This window comes from Muscardinus avellanarius, assembly GCF_963383645.1.
Source record: "Muscardinus avellanarius genome assembly, chromosome: 14".
In the NCBI taxonomy this organism is placed as follows: Eukaryota; Metazoa; Chordata; class Mammalia; order Rodentia; family Gliridae; genus Muscardinus; species Muscardinus avellanarius.
In genome coordinates, this window is record NC_137800.1 from 1,919,285 (window position 1) to 1,939,356 (window position 20,072).

The window sequence follows — 20,072 nt, forward strand, 5'->3', positions numbered from 1 at the left end:
GGCTTTCTCTGGTTTTCTATCAAAAAGCCTTCAAGCAAACTTTCAATCAAAATTAGGAGCTAAATCTTAAATATTACTTTAGTTAATTTCTGCTATGCAATAAATCAATGCTTTTCTTTAAATAATAAAATTTTTCTCTTTTACATTTAGTATAAAACACCTCACTTTCAATTTATAATTTTACAAATGTGACGTTCATAAATGTTTTCTATGAAAGCCCATGAGATTGTTTTCCTGCCTAGTTTCTCATGCATACTTAACAGTCTTTATGACAAGAGGTTGAGTCTGAGAATCTATTCTTCCACGCAAAAACAATATGAGAACAAATGCTTTATGTTCATTTCTGGCTGCCTTTTCTTTCTATCTCTTAAAGACAGCAAGGAATTTTCATAAACCTTCTGTTGTTAGGCAAACGAGATAATATTGATGACCCCAAAGCTGTAATCTAGCACTTTTCTAGACCAGAATTTTCTTAATTAAAGCAATTCATGATTTAAAAAATGCATTAATATCAGACTTAAGCATTAAAAATCACATGATAAATTAACTCCAAGATTTATTTAATACTGAGACCTCCATCCATAAGCAATCATAATAAGAATAAAAATATGCATCTATGGTATAACATAGAATGAGTATGCAAAGCAATTGGTCAGGCTACTGTCTTTCAGTAACAAGATGAAGAAGTCCCGAGGATCTAAAATGTACAGCGGGGCTGACAACAGAGGTGTTCGTTTACTTAAAGCGATTTTGTAATAATGCCAAAGGCTTGCTGATTACCAATAATGTCTTCCATCCCCACAGTGTGTCTTGAAGAAATAACACACCTTTTGCCACCTTGCTTTTCTGCTGCAGATCTGGCATGCCAGGGCAACACGAATGGGTTGGTCAGACTGGCTAAAGGGCTGGGGCTCTGAGGAAAGGGGCTGGGCAGGGTGGGTGTTGGGGCCTTCAGACACTGCACAGGCAGAGGTCTCCAGGAAGTGAGTGCTCGGGTCTAGCAAAGGAGGCTGCCTCAGGAGCCTCAGCACACTGAGACAAGCTGCCGCTGCACCCAGGGCCTGTGCACCGCCCAGCAGGTCTCGTCCTACTGTCCCTTCAGATAGAAGAATTACACACGTTCAGAGCTCCCAAGTCAAAGGCAGAGCCCGTCCACTCCGCTTCTCCGGGATAAGGCTAAGTTTCTCCTGCTCCCTGAAGCAGAATCTGAAGGTTGAGCCCATCGCAGACCACCCACCAAGGGCAGCACCTTCCGCCACCCCGAGAGGTTGGCACAGAGAACAGAATGTGCCCTCCTCTGGGCTTCAGGGGCCGCCTGCTTGAGAGCTCTGGGCCAGGGTGAGAGCTGGCTGCACAATTTCAAGCCACAGGCCCCTTGCTTCTACTCTGAGATAAGTAGGTGTGAGGCGTGTCATAAAGCTTCCTAAGTCGAAATAGATTTTTCCCTCACTGACTGTATTTTTAAAAGTATAAAAACCCATTTGCATTAATCAGCAATATGTCTTATTCCTAGCACAGATTTTTAAGTCATTTGGGTCGTTTTGTAGAAAATAAAGCTTCTAAATATGAAAACATACAATTATGCAGGCCTTTAACCTGTCATTTTATATCAGATTAAAATCTCTTTTTAGCTGGGTATGGTGGTGCACACTTCTAATCCCTGTGCTTGGGAGGCCAGCCTCGCTCGTTTAAGAGACCCTGTTTCCATATAAAAACATAAAAAATAGGTGTCTGGGAGTGTAGCCCGGAGGAGGTAGAAGGGTTTCCAGCAACCCCAGTACCACCAAAAAAAAAAAAAAAAAAAAAAAAATCATCTCTCTTTTTACATTTTGAAATATTAATGCAACTACAGTTAGATTGCATCCTTTTTCAGTTTTTCCTAATCTAGACCATCAGTAGAAAACTGAATATAACTAAGATACTTACTTCACTCTGAAAAAAAATACAGTATTTTGGACACAACATTTCTTCTTCTTCTTCCTTTTTTGTGGTATTGGGGATGTAACCCCAGGGGCATTCTACCTCCAAGTTACAACCCCAGCCCGATATTTTATTCTTTATTTTGAAACCGAGTCTCACTGGATTGCAAAGAGCCTCACTAAGTAGTTGAGGTTGTCTGAAAACTGCAATCCTCCTGTCTCAGTCTCTCAGATTCTGGGATTACAAGCACGCACCACCATGCCCAGCTTTGGACAGAAGATTTCTAACTAGAATTCACAAGGATAAGATGTCATCAAAATTTTAGGATATTTTAAATATACATAAGACAGGACAGAGATACAAGGGCACTGATAATACAAAGTGCTCACAATGAAAGAAGAAACATTTTGAAATTAATAAAAAAAAAAAAAAGCCAGGCGTGGTGGCGCACGCTCGTAATCCCTGGGCTTAGGAGGTGGAGACAGGAGGATCACGCAGGTTCTAAGCCAGCCTTGCTGGCTTAAGAGACCCTGTTTCCAAATAAAAAAGTATAAAATGTGTCTAGGAGTGTAGCCCAGAGGTAGAAGGGTCTCCAGGAACCCTAGTACCACCAAATAAATAAATAAAAATAAATAAATAAAATAAAATAAATAATTTAATATTAAAACATATTTAATAAATTCTATTCCTTTACACATAAGATATAATGTGTATTTTCTGTACGATATGTTTGTGTACAAAAAACAAATCATATTTGTTGATTTCTATGCAGTTATTGCTTTAGTAGTTAATTTTTATTTTCTCCTTTCTTAAATTGCATATTTAATGTACTTTTTTTCTGAAAATTGTAACTAGCCTTTATGGCTATCTGCATAGCATAGAAATTATACTAGGTTTCTGTAATAAAGTAAAAAAACACAGAAAAAATCAGTTGATGCAGTGTATGATATGGGAGTCTTGGAAACAGAAACAGAAATATGGAGACCACGTTATGTCATCTAAAATTCAGAAAGAAACCTCACCCTTTCCTACCATCCCCAGCGTCACTCTTCATCACGTGGATGTTAGCAAAGAATGCCAAGGTGTGGCCTTTGCGGGAGCGTGTCCTAGAGATCTCTAACCCGGTACAATATTCATTTAAACTGGAGTGATGAAGCCACGGTAGTATCATACATCTGCGCTCTCAGGCCTTGGGAGGCAGAGATGGGAAGATCCCGGGTCCAAGGCCAGCCTCAGCAGCTTAGCAAGACCTCAGCAACTTAAGGAGACCCTTTTTAAAAATAAAAATACAAAGGACTGGGAGTATAACTCAGACATAAGACAGAAACACACAGTTGAAAGGAGACGCTCTACGAAGCCCAAGTATTCTCCATTCGTGGTCATTCTCTCTGAAAGAACAATGACTTCCTGTGCTCCTGGGCGTACCTCCACGCCTGTTGGGCACGGGCTCCACGCCATGGGAGGGGAAAGCGGGGTGAGACTTCAGGCTCGTGGTTGAGGGAATGGCAGACGCAGGAGCAGAAAGTGCCTGGCCATAAAAAGCCGGACAGAAAGACGTTAACGCAGAAGGAGGTTTCGGGGCACCCCGCTGCATCACAAACCTTTCCAGAGGGTGGAAACCACTCAGGTACACCCCAGACAGAAAAGTCAGGAAGGGGTGAGGTGATGCGGAGTCAGGAGCCTGGGAGATAAAGGCAAATGCTGAGAGAGGGCGGATCACTGAGCCAGTCACACGGGGAGCACAGCCAGGCCTGTGGCCAGCAGGAGGAGGCGGGTGTCCCTGATAACGGGCACAAAGGGAAGTAGGTAGATCTGAGCTCAGACACACCTACAGTACCACATCCTCTAAACTGTTGGAGAGAAGCTCCTTACCAAATGCCCCTTCAGTGCCAGCCTACAAATCAAAGCTGCTTGAGGCGGCTGAGTTGTGGGTGCAGCGCCCTGTGCCTGAGGGTGGCGCTGGGCTGTCATCTAAAGGCATTTACTTACCACCGACACGGACACCCCGGAAGGGACCTACACCGGAAGAACCGCTCTACAGATGGTACAGACAGGAAAAGGAAAGGGCGCGCCACAACCACCGTTTGGAAAATTCTACATTAATGCTTTAGAATCAGAGGCGGCAAGAGAGAGAAAACTATCACACCAGGAGCAGAAGGGTAGGTAGGAAGGATCCCCAGCTCCATCAAGCCACCGCGTGCTCCCAATATCTGCCGCTCATAGTCTTATAGCACATGTGACTAGGGGATCCTTCTTTCTTCCTTCTTTCTTTCTTTCTTTCTTTCTTTCTTTACTTCCTTCCTTCCTTCCTTCCTTCCTTCCTTCCTTCCTTCTCTCTCTCTCTCTCTCTCTCCCCTTCCTTCCCTCCCTCCCTCCCTCCCTCTTTCTTCCTTTCTTTCTTTCTTTCTTTCTTTCTTTCTTTCTTTCTTTCTTTCTTTCTTTCTTTCTCTTTCTTTCTTCCTTCTTTCTTTCTTTTGCAGTACTAGGGATTAAACCCAGGAGCATTCTACCTCCTAGCTACATCCCCAGCCCTAATTTTTATTTATTTGAAACAGGGTCTCACTGAGTTGCAAAGGACTTCATCAAATAGCCGAGGCTGACAGCAAACAGCAATCCTCCTGTCTCAGCCTCTCTAATGCTGGGGTTACAAGTGTGCACCATCATGCCGGGCTCTGAGTGTTTCTTTAACAGACAGAGCATTCGTCACCTAAAATTGAGGCACCAAGGGCCCTGGTTGCAGTGGAGACACCTTGAAGGTCATTCTCATAGAACATAAAGGTTTACAGTTACTGGCTACTAGAAACTCCCAAGTTTTAAAATTATAGGGTGGGGTGAGCAGGGTAGGAGGGGGATCTTATATGCCATGACGTTTTTACATAGTATAATCCACAGACATATTTTCTGTTCACATCCTATGTTTAAATTTGGAAATTTAAAAACTGGGCAGAGTGGTGCATAACCTATAATCCTGGTACTTAGAGGGCTAAGATAGAAGGATAGTGAGTTCAAGGACAGTCTCAGTGATGGGGTGAGACTCTCAACAAACTTAGTAAATTTCTGTCTCAAAAAACACACATAATAAGGGCTGGGGTATAGCTCAAAGCTAGTATGCCTCTGGGTTCAATTTCTAGCACCACACATAGAGAAAAATTGTTGGACATTTTCAATGGGCTGATATATAAAATTGCAGTCAGATTTAGAATGCGACAAGAGAAATTTCTAAAACCCATAAATTTAGCCCATGAAAGCAAAGAATAGAAAACAAAGTCATTAAAAACGATGAGTGTCCTAATTTGTCCAAAAATATATTAATGGCTTGATTGGCCACAGATCATAAAACGTGAACGTTATGGATCAGAATAGAACAGTGAGTCTCGTCAGGCTCTGGACTTTATTGTAGCCATTATTCTAACTCCATCAGGCCAAATTCAGAGAATAGTTCACTTAAATCTTGTGAGTGAAAAGGATTCTGAAGCACGTGATAAACACGCAATTTTTGTCGAGTACTTGGAGCAGGCTAAACAGGCCCTTTCTAGATATTATGAGCCAAAGCCACTTCGGGTGCGTTTTCTCCACTTAGCACTGTCCTCATGTCTACTGGCTTAGTGCATGGTTTTTAAACTTCACAATTAAAAACAAAAAAACAACAATATGCTGTTTCTACTGGAGAGTCCAAAACAACCATAAATATAATAATCAAAGAGAGATGAGAACAGACGACTAGAAGTCAGGAGGGTGAATACCTGATGCCTGCAATGCAGTGTAGCTGAGCAGTGATCTGGCATGGGTTGGGCATTGCACTGGCATGTTTGACTTTGTCTTATGTATTAACTGTGGTCAGATTTAACACACATAATAAGTCCTACTCCTATTCCTTCTTTTTATAAGATGATACGGTCCCTTCAAAGTATGGGGATTATGTCAAGGCAAATGCTAAAATACACTTGGAAGAAACGGAGCTCTGTATCTCTTGGGATTGTGAACACTGTAATTTCAGTGGCACAGATTCACTCTGCAGCCCCGGATCCTCTTCTGCACTGTTACTCCTGTTTTCCAGAGCGTATTTGATCACAGGATGAGTGTGGTCCATGCACACCAATTAATAACACGAGGAAGGTGTGCTCTGCAGACACGTGGATAGCACTAATTGAGCCTAATTTCTGCAATTCCTGAAAGTGATATATTCACGGTCATAACACCCAGACTTGGCCTGGCCTATCCTTATATCCAGCTCTCCTCCATCACAATAGGTATTATTTCTCACCACAAATCACAGCGGTGCCTAATGACAAAATTAGTGTCTATTATGGTTTGATATAGAATGTCCCCTGGAGAGCTCATATCTTATGCTCAGGCTTGATACAATTAAGCCATGAGGGTGGTAATCTCATCAGTAGATAAATTCAGTGTGGTGGACTTGCTGGATGGTCACCGAGGCAGGTGGAGTATGGATAGAGAAGGTGGGTCCCTGCTGATGTGGCTTTAGGGACTGTGCTTTGGTCTTTGAAGGCCTTTGCTGGCTGTCTCTGGTTCCAGTCTCTGTGATGTGGAAGCAGAGCCCTTGCGTTCTCTATTTGTTTCCTGCCTCCATGATTTGAGTCCGACAGATCCTGGCCTCACCTAGACTGTGCTCTGAGTTTCCACAAACTGTAAGCAAACACATCTTTCTTCCTCTAAGTTGTTTGATCATGCTTCTTCAATTACGACAGTGAGAATGTTGATCAAAAGAACATTCTAACACCCAGTGTGGTGAAAATCTGAAAGTGGGATCTGTGGAGTGTGATTGGGGTTAACATCATAAGGGTGGGACTCATCCTCATAATGGGGTCAGTGCTGTTACAGGAAGAAAGAAGAGACTCCCCCCACTCATCACACATACCCAAGAAGGCCATGTGAGGACACGAAGTGAAATCGTACATCTGCAAACCAGGAGGCAGAACTTTACCAGGAACCGAAGGTGCCAACACCTGGATCATGAATTCCAGTCTTCAGAACTGAGGACCAACCATCAGTAGCTTAAGCCTATATTCTACAGTGCCCCGTTATAGCAGCCAGACTGACGGACACCACCAGAACATGCCACACACCCCGCACATAGGATGGGGTGAGCCAGTGTACCTATACTGGATTAAAAATGCAGAAAAAATAACAAATGTGGTGAAAGAAGCATTATGTCAGCTAAGTAATGGGTTCTTATGTTTTTTGATTAGCAGAGGGCTAATGTTATGAAATAGGTTGTTGTTCTTTTTGGGGGGGTAGTAAAGATGGAACCTAGTCATGCTGAGCAAGTAAACCGAAAATTCTTTGCATTTTCAAAATTCTAGGAGAAGAAAAAGAGGAAAGAAACCAATAAACATTTTGAAGAAATAATAGCTGAAAAGTTTCTGAAGAGGACAAATTGGACATGTAAGGTCAGAATGCCCAAAGACTCAAACTAAAATAAATATAAAGGAAATTGTACTAAGACACATTATAATTCAGCTGTCAAAGATCTCAGAAAAAGTTAATCTAAAAAAAAAATCAAATCATGACATATAAGGAACCATCTAATAGACAATGTGAGGATTTCTCAGCAGAACCTTCCAACCTAGAATACAGAGCATTGATTTGTTCAAAGTTCTTAAAAGAAGAAAAACCTGCCAACCAGGGACACTATATCCAGCAAGACTTTCCTTCCAAAACCAAGGAGAAATTAAGCATCTTGAATAAAGAAAAACAGGAGGTTTCTCACTCTAGATCCCTTAAACAGGAAGTTTTGAAGAGATTCTATCATAATGAACTGAAGAGGTGGGAGTGCTTACGAATTCATTCCCTCTGGCACCAAAACAAGACAGACACAGAAACCAAAACCAAAACAAAACTAGAGCCCAATGCCCTCGATCGATGTCGAAACACAGATGCTGAAGAAAGACTTGGACATGAAGAGGATTATATACGATGGATCTGTGTATACACTTAACTTTCCTGGAATGCAGGGCTATCCAATGCACCAAAATCAGTTTTGTACAGAACTTTAACGGAACATAAAACCCAACCCCATGAGCCTTTCAAGTTTTGAAGGAAAAACTTGACACAACATACATATGTTCATAATAAAACAGTCAAAAAACTAGGAATAGAAAGAGATTACCTCCATATAATAAGAGCCATATACGAAAAGTCCATAGTAAATGTCATTCACTATGCTGAAATTATTAAAACTTTTCTAATGAGACTAAGAAGAAAGCAAAGGTTCTCATTTTTGCTATTTCTTTTCAACATAGTATTGGAGATTTAGGCTAAATAAACTATACAAGAAAAGAGATAAAATGTATAAAAACTGAAAATCAAAAACTGCAATTATCTCTGTTCATAGAAAACAGACTTTTGTATGTAAAACATCCAAATGTTTCACAAAAATGCTATTAAAATTATGAACTGTTTGCAAAATTTCAGGATACAAAATTAACATGCAGAAATCAATAAGCTTTGTGAACGCACACACCCCAAATCCAGGAGGGCCTTGATCAATATCATTTCCAACATTCCCATGCATCATGTGAAATACAAAGCAGTTCTCAAATAAACAAAAATAAAAAACGTGTTCACACAGTAAAATAGTTAATTATGTAAGATTGCATTTAAAATGGAAATAGCAAACACAAGACATTATCACAGCTCTTTATCTCTTTGAAGCATTCTTCCCCAATTAAACATTGTCACCTTATAATTAATTCATGTTAAAAAAAAACCAAGAAACACCATTTGTTGATTTTTAGAAGATTAAAGAAGAGAGATGGTATGGGGGGGCAACATTTCCTAACACCCCAAACATCCAACAACCACATCAATGTCAAGGGTATGGAGAGCAACTTGCAATACAAGGAAATATGTGCTATAAATAAAATAAGTAGGTAATAAACACTTCTGAGAAGCAGAGGTCAAAGAACAGGTCACGGGTGGGCATGCTCAAAGCGGGCTCACAAGGGTGGCAGCCCAAACAGCCCTTGGGAAAAACTAGCATCCTGGGAGGCAGAAAGAAATGGGAAAGGGTTGTAATGAGTAGATACGGTGCTCATCTGTGTGAAAGTAAAATATGCACCGGGCGTGTTTGCTAGACTGTACCTGACTGTCCTCGTAGCTTGGGACTGCAGAGGTATACTATTATACTATCATATTATAATAGAATACTATTGCTCAGCAGGTAAAGGAGCTCTGACGAGGAAGGAGGAAGTCGCAGCGTGCTCAGCTACTGAGGGCCGCGGGCAGCGTGCACGCAATGTTCTGATAGGAATGTTTTGGAATGAATCTTAGTGAACGACAATAAAACACGCATGGCCTCAGAAGCCCGGGCGGGAAGGCTCCATTGCTTATGGAGCAACGGGTGATTCCAGATGAGCCGAGAAGAAAGCCTCTAGGCAAGGGAGGTTTCACTGCACTGACTTATTACACAGGACTAGAGAAGAGACAGCCTACCTGGGCGGGCGGTGCACATTCACAATCCCAGCACTTGGGAGGCTGGTGCAGGAGGATCCTTAATAATTGGTAATGAATGTATATCCACAATATAGATAAGGTGAGGATAGGTGTGGCTGGGAAGTCATCCCCAGAAGAGAGGACAGGAGACCCTACATATACTTGGTGACAGTCATTCCAGATCCACAATGAACACACACACACACACACACACACACACACACACACACACACACGGAGGCCCACTGACTCTGGAAGCTTCTTAGTCATCAGCTCTGAGTCACCTCAGTTCAACTTGGGGGAGCACCAACTGCCCACCCAAGGGGAAATTTGCTCACATGCAAGCAGGTTTCCAAGGACCAAACAGGGCAGCAGGATGGATAAGCTGGTGGATGCTGCGGCAACGTCCTCATTTCCCCACTGTTTACCCTTTCCTTCCCTGTTTCATCCAGGACTGCCTTGCCTTTCCCTGACTCACCCATGGCTGCTTTGGTGGCTCAAGTGTTCAATATTTTTACAATGTTTTGGTAAAAAACCTCAATAAAACAACGATGCAGGTTGAAGGAGGGCAAGGCACTTCTGTCTTCTCTCCGGCCATCCTGAATCTCTAAAACTCATTTGGACACTAAGTCATCTATGTGAAAGCACTTCAACTCCAACAACGTCATCCCTACACACTGAGGTCCAGGAGCAAACATGGCAATGACGAGAGCAGTGTGCTGATCCTTCCTCTCCCTGTCCCCAACACAAGTTGAGTGAGATGAGGCAGCAGATGTTGTTTATGCATCTCTGGAGTGGGAAGCAGGGTCCAGCATCACAGGACAGCAGAAAGATGCTCTCAGTCCCATCACTTGGGGAGAAAACCACTTGAAGAATGTCTGAGGAAGGAACGTGTATGTGAATGCCCCGTTTCTTAAATTAATATTGTTGTGTGTGTGATACTGGGTGTTAAGCCAGGGCATTCTACTTCTGAAACAGAGTCTCACTAAGTTGTGGAGGGCTTCGCAAATTTGCTGAGGCTGGCCTAGAATCTAGGATCCTCCGGTGTCAGACTTTCGAGTCCTGGGCATGTGCCACTATGCCCAGCTAAATTGTTACTCTCTTCAATGACAAAGCATCACAGGCAGGAATACCATTTTAACAGGTTATGAGTCTTTTGTGCTACTTCTAACGCAAAAATGAACATCAAATGCCTAACTTAATCCATAAAGCCTGGTCTTTGACATGCTTAGAATTCAGAGAATGAGGCAGACATGGATTATGACTGATTAATATTCATGAACATGATTTTTGTAGGATGGAGAAAAACAATTTTTGTCAAACTATAGAATTAAAATGTCTAAGGAGATTTGTTTATTAATTTATTTTTGTGGTACTGAGGATGGAACCCAGGGACATTCTACCTGTGAACTACACCCCCGGCCCTATTTTTATTCTTCATTTTTTGAAACAGTGTCTCACTGAGTTGCAAAGAGCCTCATTAAGTAGCTGAGGCTGTCTGTGAACTGTAATCCTCTTGTCTTGGCCTCCCAAATGCTAGATTACAAGTGTGCACCACCATGCCCAGCTGAAGATTTATTTTTTTAATAAAAATACTTTTAAAAACTTATCAATTAATGATTACTATAAAAGTAAATATATGAAAAATCCTCATGTGAAGTGATCAGAAAGACAACTTCACACCACTGAATGTGCCTTCAGGTGTGGAGGGATGCCTCTGCAGGGGTACTGACCTGTCAACCCTGGGACCAGAGTGAACTCTCCGTACACACACCAGTGTGTAGTGACGGCCTATGCTGTCCAACATCTCTTTGCCTGGAATGTTCCTCAGGCCCATCATTCCAACTGAGAACCTTCTTAGCATCATTAATGTAATATTAAAAAATATTGAGCCGGGCGTGGTGGCGCACGCTTGTAATCCCCACGCTTGGGAGGTGGAGACAGGAGGATCACACAGGTTTGAAGCCAGCCACACTGGCTTAAGAGACCCTGTTTCCAAATTAAAAAAAAAAAAGTATAAAAATAGGTCTGGAAGTGTAGCACAGAAGTAGAAGGGTTTCCAGGAACCCCAGTACCACCAAAAAAAATTATATATTTATTAAAATGTTGCATGCATAATAATCGTAGAATGGTAATCCTAGTTTTCAATGTTACTCTGATAACACCCTGCTAAACTGTCTAGTATTACTTATTTCAAAAGATGTAAGGCATTTTTCAGGATTCTTATTCTCATGGAGATTTTTACTTCTGATTGCTTATTTTGAGATAAGTCCACAAAGGAGAGAAAATGTACTTAATAACTGAAAACAAGAATCAAGGAGAGTATTATAAAAACATATTCATAAAAATCATGACTCCAGGGAGTCTGTTGACCACCAACTTACAACCTGCAGGAATCAATGCCGTTGAGTCTGTTGCGCTTCAACAGTGAATCAAAAATTGATATGTGGCTGTAAAGTAACAACCACTTTTGCATTTTTAAAGGACATTTTTGAAGATTACTACAAATAGATTTCAGAAAAATAGAACAAGGTAAGGATTTCTAAACTATTCTCTAAATTAATTACCATATTTTTAAAGATAATTATGTACACAAACTCTATTTACTATTTTTACTCTCATTGCCATAAAATTCAAGGGTAAATTGAAAGTTTAATAATATCAATTCTAATTTTGATGACTAATACATTTATATCTTTTTAGCTTTGTTGCCTTTATTTTTTCTTTATTTCTTAAATAATTTTATTATATATGTAATATATAATATATAATATATAATATATATATATATATATATATATATATATATATATATATATAGTTTTAAGTTGCACCAAATACTTAAAAAGCAAATGTGTTTCAATTTTTTAATCTAGCAGACTGTTATTATTTGTATATTTCATTATATAAATTTAGGGAAGGTCTGTTTCATTTATGAGACTTTTTTACCATGTGTATAACTGACAATTATATAAATACAAATCAGAAAGACAAATTCATGTATTAGTTTCTTTTTTTTTCTTTTAAAAGCTATATATGATCTTATATAATTTAATTTTTTTAAATTTTATTTTATTGGTGTACTGTATTCATACATCATAGTGGGATACAAACTTTTGTAGACATACATGCACACATCGCCCAGTCAGCCCCCACCCGATCCCCACCCCATTCTTTCCCAACCCTCCTTCCCATGCTTGGCTTAGTGGTTGACATCCAGTATTATAGCAATTTATCCAAAATTAAAAATGTTAATCTCACATAACAGTTTCATTTGTCTGATACCAAGCTTTTGACGACTTAAAGATAACATTTCAATATTTCTTTTTGCTTTCTTTCCTACCAGAGGATTTTTTTTTGTTTTTTTAGGTGAAACTATCATATATTTATATATTTATTTTTCAGAAAAAAAATCTATCCTAATATGGAATATGGATTCTAGATACCCAAAACAATCTTGAAAAAGAACAAAGCTAGCAGATATATATTTTCTGATTTCAAACCATATAAAGCTACAATAATTGAAACAGTGTAGTACTGTTCTAAAGGCAGATATATAAACCATTGGAGTTAAATACAAGCCTAGAGCTAAATTCTTCCCTATATTGCCAAGTTATTTTTGACAAGGTTTCCATGAACATTTGGTGGTGGAAATAATAATCTTTTAGTTAAATATTGTTGAAAAATAATAATTACATGGAAAAGAATAAAATTGGACCCTTACCTAATCCCACATACAAGTATTAACTCAAAATAGATAAAAGACCTAAATATATATCTTAAGACTATAAACTTTTAGAAGAAAATCTGGGTCATAAAACCTCGCAACATTGAAATTGGCAGTGATTTCTTGGATATGATTTCAATGGCACAGGCAACAGAAGAATATACAAACTCCCTAAACAATAATAAAAAAATATTGTATATCCAAAGACAATGTAAACAGAGTTAAAAGTTACTAATAGAATTGGATAAAATATTTCCAAATGCTATATCTGAAGGTATATTAATATTCCAACTAGAAATCCTAAAAATTAACAACAATAAAGGCAAACAATACCATTTAGAGATAGGTAAAAGACTAACATAAATAATGAATCTCCACAGATAACCAATCTTAGTTGTCTGTTGGATGGAAAGTCTTGTTTCTCTGGTTCTGGTGAGTGTTACCTATTTCTTCTTTGTAGTTAATCTCTTTGAGTATTTTCTCTAGCGCTGGTTTTGAAGACATAAATTCCTTCAGTTTCTGTTTGTCATGGAAGCTTCTTATTTCTCCATCTAATTTGATAGAAAGTTTTGCTGGGTAGGAAATTTTTGGCTGGAAGTTGTTTTCTTTCAGAGTTTGGAATATGTTCCTCCAAGCCCTTCTGGCTCTCATGACTTGGTTTGGGAAGTCTGGAGTGATTCTAATTGGTTTGCCTCTGAATGTCACTTGGCCCTTTGTTTTTGTTGCCTTTAAGATTCTCTGCTTGGCTTCCACATTGGTCATTTTGACAATTATATGGCGTGGGGATCCTCTTCTCCGATCCTGTCTGAAGGGAGTTCTATAAGTTTCCTGGACCTGTGTATCAACCTCTTGCTCTAAGTTTGGAAAATTTTCTGCTATTACTTCCTTGAAGAGATTGTTGATCCCTTTGGTTTCACTTTCTTTTCCCTCCTCTATTCCAATTATTCTTAGGTTAGCTCTCTTAAGATGGGCCCATATTTCTTCAATGTCAGATTCCTGCTGTTGTATATTTTTTTCTAGATTAGAAACTATGCGTTCATTTTTGGATTGCTCATCTTCTAAGAACGAGATTCTGTTCTCCATGTGGTCTAATCGGTTGTTTGTGCTTTGAATTGAGGCCTTTACTTCACTAATTGCATCCTTTATCTCTTTTTGGCTCTCTCTGAGTTCTTTTCGAAGCACCTCTATTATTTCTACAGTTATTTTCCTGATTTGATCTTCTAGAAATCTCTGATTTTCTGTTTTATCAGGTTCTGATGTTGTGGGGTTGTGGGCATTCATTGCCCCAGTGTTATTCCTCTTTCCCATGATTTCGGAGGTTTGTGCCTTCTCTGGGTTCTTCCCTTGGGTCACTATGACTTCACTTAAGGTGCTCTGGATCTCGAGTCTGTAGTATCTCAGACCCCACTACTCCTTTACTGGGTTGTATCACAGAGTCTCTGACCCAGGGAGTCGATAGAGGCTGCTTTAAACTATGGGGGGTGCCAGGTTGCACGTTCTCCTATGGTGTGATATCTCTGCCACCCCCACTCCCTCACTGGGTCAAGTCCCAGGGGGTACAGTACTGGGATTTCTCCTCTGTGGCCCACAATTTGACTCACTGTTCTTGAGTACGCAGATGTAGCTGTACTGGACTCGGTGAATTCACTGCTGCTGCCGCTGGTGGCAATATGGCGCCACTGCCACGCCCTCGGCCGTGAGGCTGGCGTATTTTTTCTTCTCTGGTTTTGAGTTCCACTTTAGTTCCTGCAGCGTGTGCTGAGCTCAGCCACTGGGAGCTCTAAATGCTCTCTGCGCCGAAACATCCCGCCTGGCTGTTCCGCAGCGGATCACCTTGACTTGCTGTAGCCGTCCAGTGAGTTTGCCGCTGCCGCCGGCAGTATGGCGCTGCTGCCGCGTCCTCGGGCGCGTGTATCTCCTCTGTGGCTCTGAGCTCTGTTCTCAGTCCACTTTCTCTCTGGAGCCTGGTGGTTTTTTTGTTTTTCTGGTGATGGTATTTTCTGGCTATAAAAGGCGCTGGTTTTGTGGTAATGGAGATTGGTTGTTAGCAGGGCTCTTAAGCCCCGCTTTTCTCGGTCGCCATCTTCCTCATGTATTAGTTTCTAACTTGTATTAAAAATAATGCTGTATTACAGAATTCTCTAGATGAGATAATATGTGCAAAGTAAGTCTGCATCAATAAGTGATCATCTTAAATATTATATATTCATTTTAAAATTATCAATAATTATTTATTAATGTAAATTAATGCTACTGACTTACAAAAATGCTAAAAATATTAGCCGGGCGTGGTGGTGCATGCTTATAATACCAGCGTTCAGGAGGCTGAGGCTGGAGGATTACAATTTACGGACAGCCTCAGCTACTTAGTGAGGCCCTCCGCAACTTAGGGAGACCCTGTTTCGAAATAAAGAATAAAAAATAGGGCAGGGGTGTAGCTCGGAGATTGTATGCTCCTGGGTTTTATGCTCAGACCCGCAAAAAAAAGAAACAATTTTAATTCAATTCTATCTTATAGCATTTAGTTCAAATAATGACAGAGTTGCTGTATTTATTTTTCTTCTAATTTTCTTTTTTCATAATAACTATTGACCACTGATTTCAACTCTCCCCTTTCCAGAGTATATTTTGAACTTGACACTGCAGTGTCTCCTTTCCTCCCTGATTTCCTCCTCCCATGAGGTTCTCATGACTGTAGCTTGCATGTCCCAGGTTCTGTTCCATCTCAGGTATTTTCTATGTCCAAAGCCAAAAACTCACACACAGGAGCTAGACTGCTATTCAAAGAGGAATAACTTATGTCTTGCATATTAAGGTATCTGAATCTTGTACTCTAATTATTTTATAAACTTACTGGCCCCTCATAGCAAGTGTAACCTCTATGGACTCGAGAAATACTTTCTAAACTCCCTTGATTTCCCAGTTGGGCTGCTGATCAGAAGCCACCTCCTGAGGAGGGCAGAGAGAAGAGACAGGGGCTTTCTGTCTCTTGGTAGTGCACTGTAGATTAATGTCACTCTGCTCTGCCTCCATGACGCACGCTGCTGCTAACTGGGCTAGAATCATCATGGAAGTGCTTACCTGGGGCCAAGTGGCCTTACAGAGATGAACTGACACTAACTTCGGATCGATGCCGTTAGATGGGTTGTAAGGTTCATCACAGACCTCAGAGTAAAAGGTCTAACTCAGCAAAACAGAAATATGCCCAAGCTAGGTCATAAGCAGAGTTAAAATTCAGAAAGGCTCAAACATCAAAAGCATTACCAAACAAGCACTAGCCTGTGTACAAATCAGAATAAATGTTTTCTACTGCGAGTGACCTGTAATAAATCCCCGTGCTCGTAATTCATCTTCATTGCAAATCTACCTTAAATTTGATCCTTCAGGGTGTCTGAGTAACTGAGAACTTTTTCACGGTTGTGATGAAATGTTTATCACTCCTTTAATGTTAGGTGTGAGTTAGACAAATGGTTGATAAATACATTATTTCATTTAAGAGCAAGCACTCAAGAAACACTTCTCAACGGTTAACCTAAATAATACTTTCAGTATTCATATAACTATCCTTAAACTAGAGCAATTCAAGACTTCTAAAACCCCAAGAGGAATTTGGAAACCCACAAGATCAATTTTAAAACGCCTAAAAAAAAAAAAAAAAAAACAAACTTTTTGAACTAGCACAGTTTGAAAAATTACATTCACCTGGGATGTAGAAATTTGCAAAGTAAAATATTTCTTACACTTTAACAATGAAAAACAGCAAAACTACACAATCATAATTTTTTTTTTCCTGAATCCATCAGGGAGCTGAGGTTGCAGGTACCCATGTGACCTCAATCTAAGGACAAGCCTCCAGGAAGAGAGGGGGTGCCTGCTGTTTCTGAGTCTGTGCAGAAAAGCCAAGACCCCCTCCATCTGAGCACGGGTAGAGCTTGGGTCCCACATGGCTCTGGGAGCCCAACGAGGCTGCTCCTCCTTCACAAACCCCACTAAGTGGTTGGGTCATATCACTCCCAGTTCAGGGCTCTGTGGGGGACAGGGAAGGACACACTGTGAACTTCCCCAAACCCTCATGCTTAGAAATATGAGCCTTAAGTTCCCATAGAGTGTAAGCAGAACCTTTACCTTGGAGCAGGACCACCACAGGCAGCTCAGGAGGGGGAAGTAAATGACATTTCTCAGATCTGGGGACACAGCAGGAGAGGCAGTCTGTGCTTAGGATCCTGTGTCAATTCTAAGACAGTAGTCTCCTAGCACTGGGGATGGCAGGAAGTTTCTTCCCAAGACTGCCAAATTATACCTGAGGAATATACTCCGATGCCTTGCCAGAGAAGGCAGGATGTCTGAGAACTCCCCATCTTAATCTACAAATTCCCAAAGGTGAAAGGAAGTCAGAAAATACCATCTTGACTGACTCTCAGACTCTAGGGGGAGCTGAGTACCGAGTGACAGAGTGAGGGTCACAGCAGATACTTGGGGAGGAGGGAAAAGAGTTTGGAGAAAGATGTGCTCTTTGGAAAAGATACAGGAGAGTGAACACTGAAGGCAAAGTACTGATGCTTAGTCTCCAACCTGTGCACATGGCAGGGATAGATCACCACTAGGCATCTCAGTTCAGGGATGCTCTGGGAATAACCATGGCAACAGCAGAACTCTGGACTGGCTCATCTCCTGCCTGGTTTATGAAGCTAAAAGAAGAGGCCCGCCCACCCCAGGCTCTATGGTATGACATGAGCAGTGGTCCGTATAGTCCTACTCAGTGGCCTGTATAGTGTCCAGTTACAATGAAAATTAAGAGATACAAAAGAAAGCATGAAGAACCCTGTTCACAGAGATAAAACCAATATGAAAAAACCTCAGAGCATCTATGTATGTATGTTAGAGCATCTATGGGGAATATATGAAAGAATGTAGGGGTAAAGATAGTTAATATATCTGAAGGGATGGGTCAATTTCTGTAGAGACATGGTAATAATATTAAAAAAGGCAAATGGGCATTATGGGGGAGAAGTTTTCCTTGTGAGAGATGAGGTGAATTATTTTAATGAGTTCATTTTCAGAAATGGCAAAGCTGAGGAAAAGCTATGTGTGTATGACTTAAGTCCAAAAGCAATGAGCCCAAGCAGAATGCAAAGGTGCAAGGTGGGAATGGTGGTGCACACCTGTACTGCTAGTTCTTGGGAGGCTAAGACAGGACGATTGAAGGTCCTGGGATAGCCTTGGCAACTTAGTGAGGCCTGTTTCAAAATAAAAAATAAAATAAAATAGGGCTGGGGTTGTAGTTTGTAGGTAGAATTGCCCCTGAGTTAAAACCCTAGTACCAGAATCAGGAGAAGGAAGAGGAGAAGGAGGAGGAGGAAGGAAAAAGGAAGGAAGAGGGAAAAAGGAAGAAAGAAGAAAAGCACAATGAAACAGAACTTGGCATATTAAGACCTCTCAAACAGTATCAAACAGTCTAGTACATATATATTGGAGTTACAGAAGATTCAGAAAAAGAGAAATAGGCAAAAGAAATATGTTGTATGATAATGGCAAAAAACTTTATAAATAATAAAATAAATTGAATCATAGATCAAGGATGAGCAAAGAACCAGAAACAGGCTGAATATCAAACACATATGCACACACAAACTCCTACCTAGACACATCACGGTCGATCTGACAAAAAATAAAAGACAAAGATAAGTAAAATCACCTTGAAGTAACTAGGGGAAAAGGTCAAATGCATGTTTAATTGGGAATTAGAGCTCGATGATAGGCTAGCATCGTGGAACAAGTGAGGAAGACCTGCAGCGACATTCTTAACCTCCTGAAAACAAAGAAACTTTCCACCAAGGATTCCACTCCTAGCAAAAACATCTTTCAGAAATGAAGGTGAGACAATGGTGAGAAAAGGAAAAGTCATCATCCATAGACCAGTCCAACAAGGAATGTCAGAGCAAGATTTTTAGACGGAAAAACTTTAGGTAGAAACTTGAATCTATGATCTCCAAGTCTATTCAGTGGTGCTATAACAAAATACTAAAGACGAGGTAACTTAAGGTGAGGAGAAACTCTCTGATTCACAGTTCTGGAGGCTGGCTGCCCGCTGCTGAGAGACCAGCATGTGGTGGGGACCTTTCTGTGGTGCCATTCCATGGTGAAAATGGAAAGAGGGGGCAATCTAATTCTTGTGGTAAAATACCCACTCCTGTGGTAACAGCATCAACCTGTTCATGAGGATAGGACTCAGGACCCAGTAAGCTGCTGTGAGACCCCACTTCACTACAGAGCTGCACTGGAGACCAAGTTTCCAACATGTGAACTTGGGAAGGAGGAGGGACACATTAAAGCCACAGCCTACAAAGAGCAGCAAGGAGCTCTGAAGGTCATGAGGAAGAAGAAGACATGACATGCTTAGTTTTATCACTCTGAAATATCACCAAAAACATAAAACAAAAAATTAGTGGGTATTATAACATTAGTTAAAAAAAAAAAACAAAGCATAGGACCCCAGGAACTAGAAGCATCCAGTCACAAGGTTCTGATATTATTTGTGAAGTCACATGATGCCGTGTCAACGAGGACTGTGCCATGGGAAAGCTGTATGTCTTAAACTCCAAGGAGACCACAGGCATTTTAAAGAATCTGATCAAGAATGCCCACTGTGGATGCAAATTTAAGTGAAAAGATAATTAAACTCAATCTGGCAGAGAAAAAATAAAAACATAAAAGAATAAGCATAAGCTCTCCGAAGTCGGGGCTGTGTGTTCAGGCTTTGTGTCCTCCTCACACCGGATCGCACACAATCAGTGCTGGCTCCTAGGACCGTGCCTACCATCTCGGCTCCTTCTAGCAAGTGCCTCGCTGTGCACATTGGCTCAGGTCTTGTCCTTTGCAGGGAAAACTGAAGTCATCATTCTCTGCATCTCTGCAATCTAAGGTTTCTGGCTATTCCCACCTCCCTCTTTGGTTTAGTTGGTTTTCTTCT

The 20,072-nt window shown here is 40.7% G+C and overlaps 1 protein-coding gene across 1 annotated transcript in view; it reads right to left on the reverse strand.

Annotated features, from left to right (window-relative positions):
- The window catches only part of CSMD1 (CUB and Sushi multiple domains 1), a gene marked incomplete at both ends in the record, with an annotated part of 1,592,168 nt that overhangs the window by 151,089 nt on the left and 1,421,007 nt on the right, over positions 1 to 20,072 (reverse strand). The gene's annotated exons all lie outside the window — the stretch shown is intronic.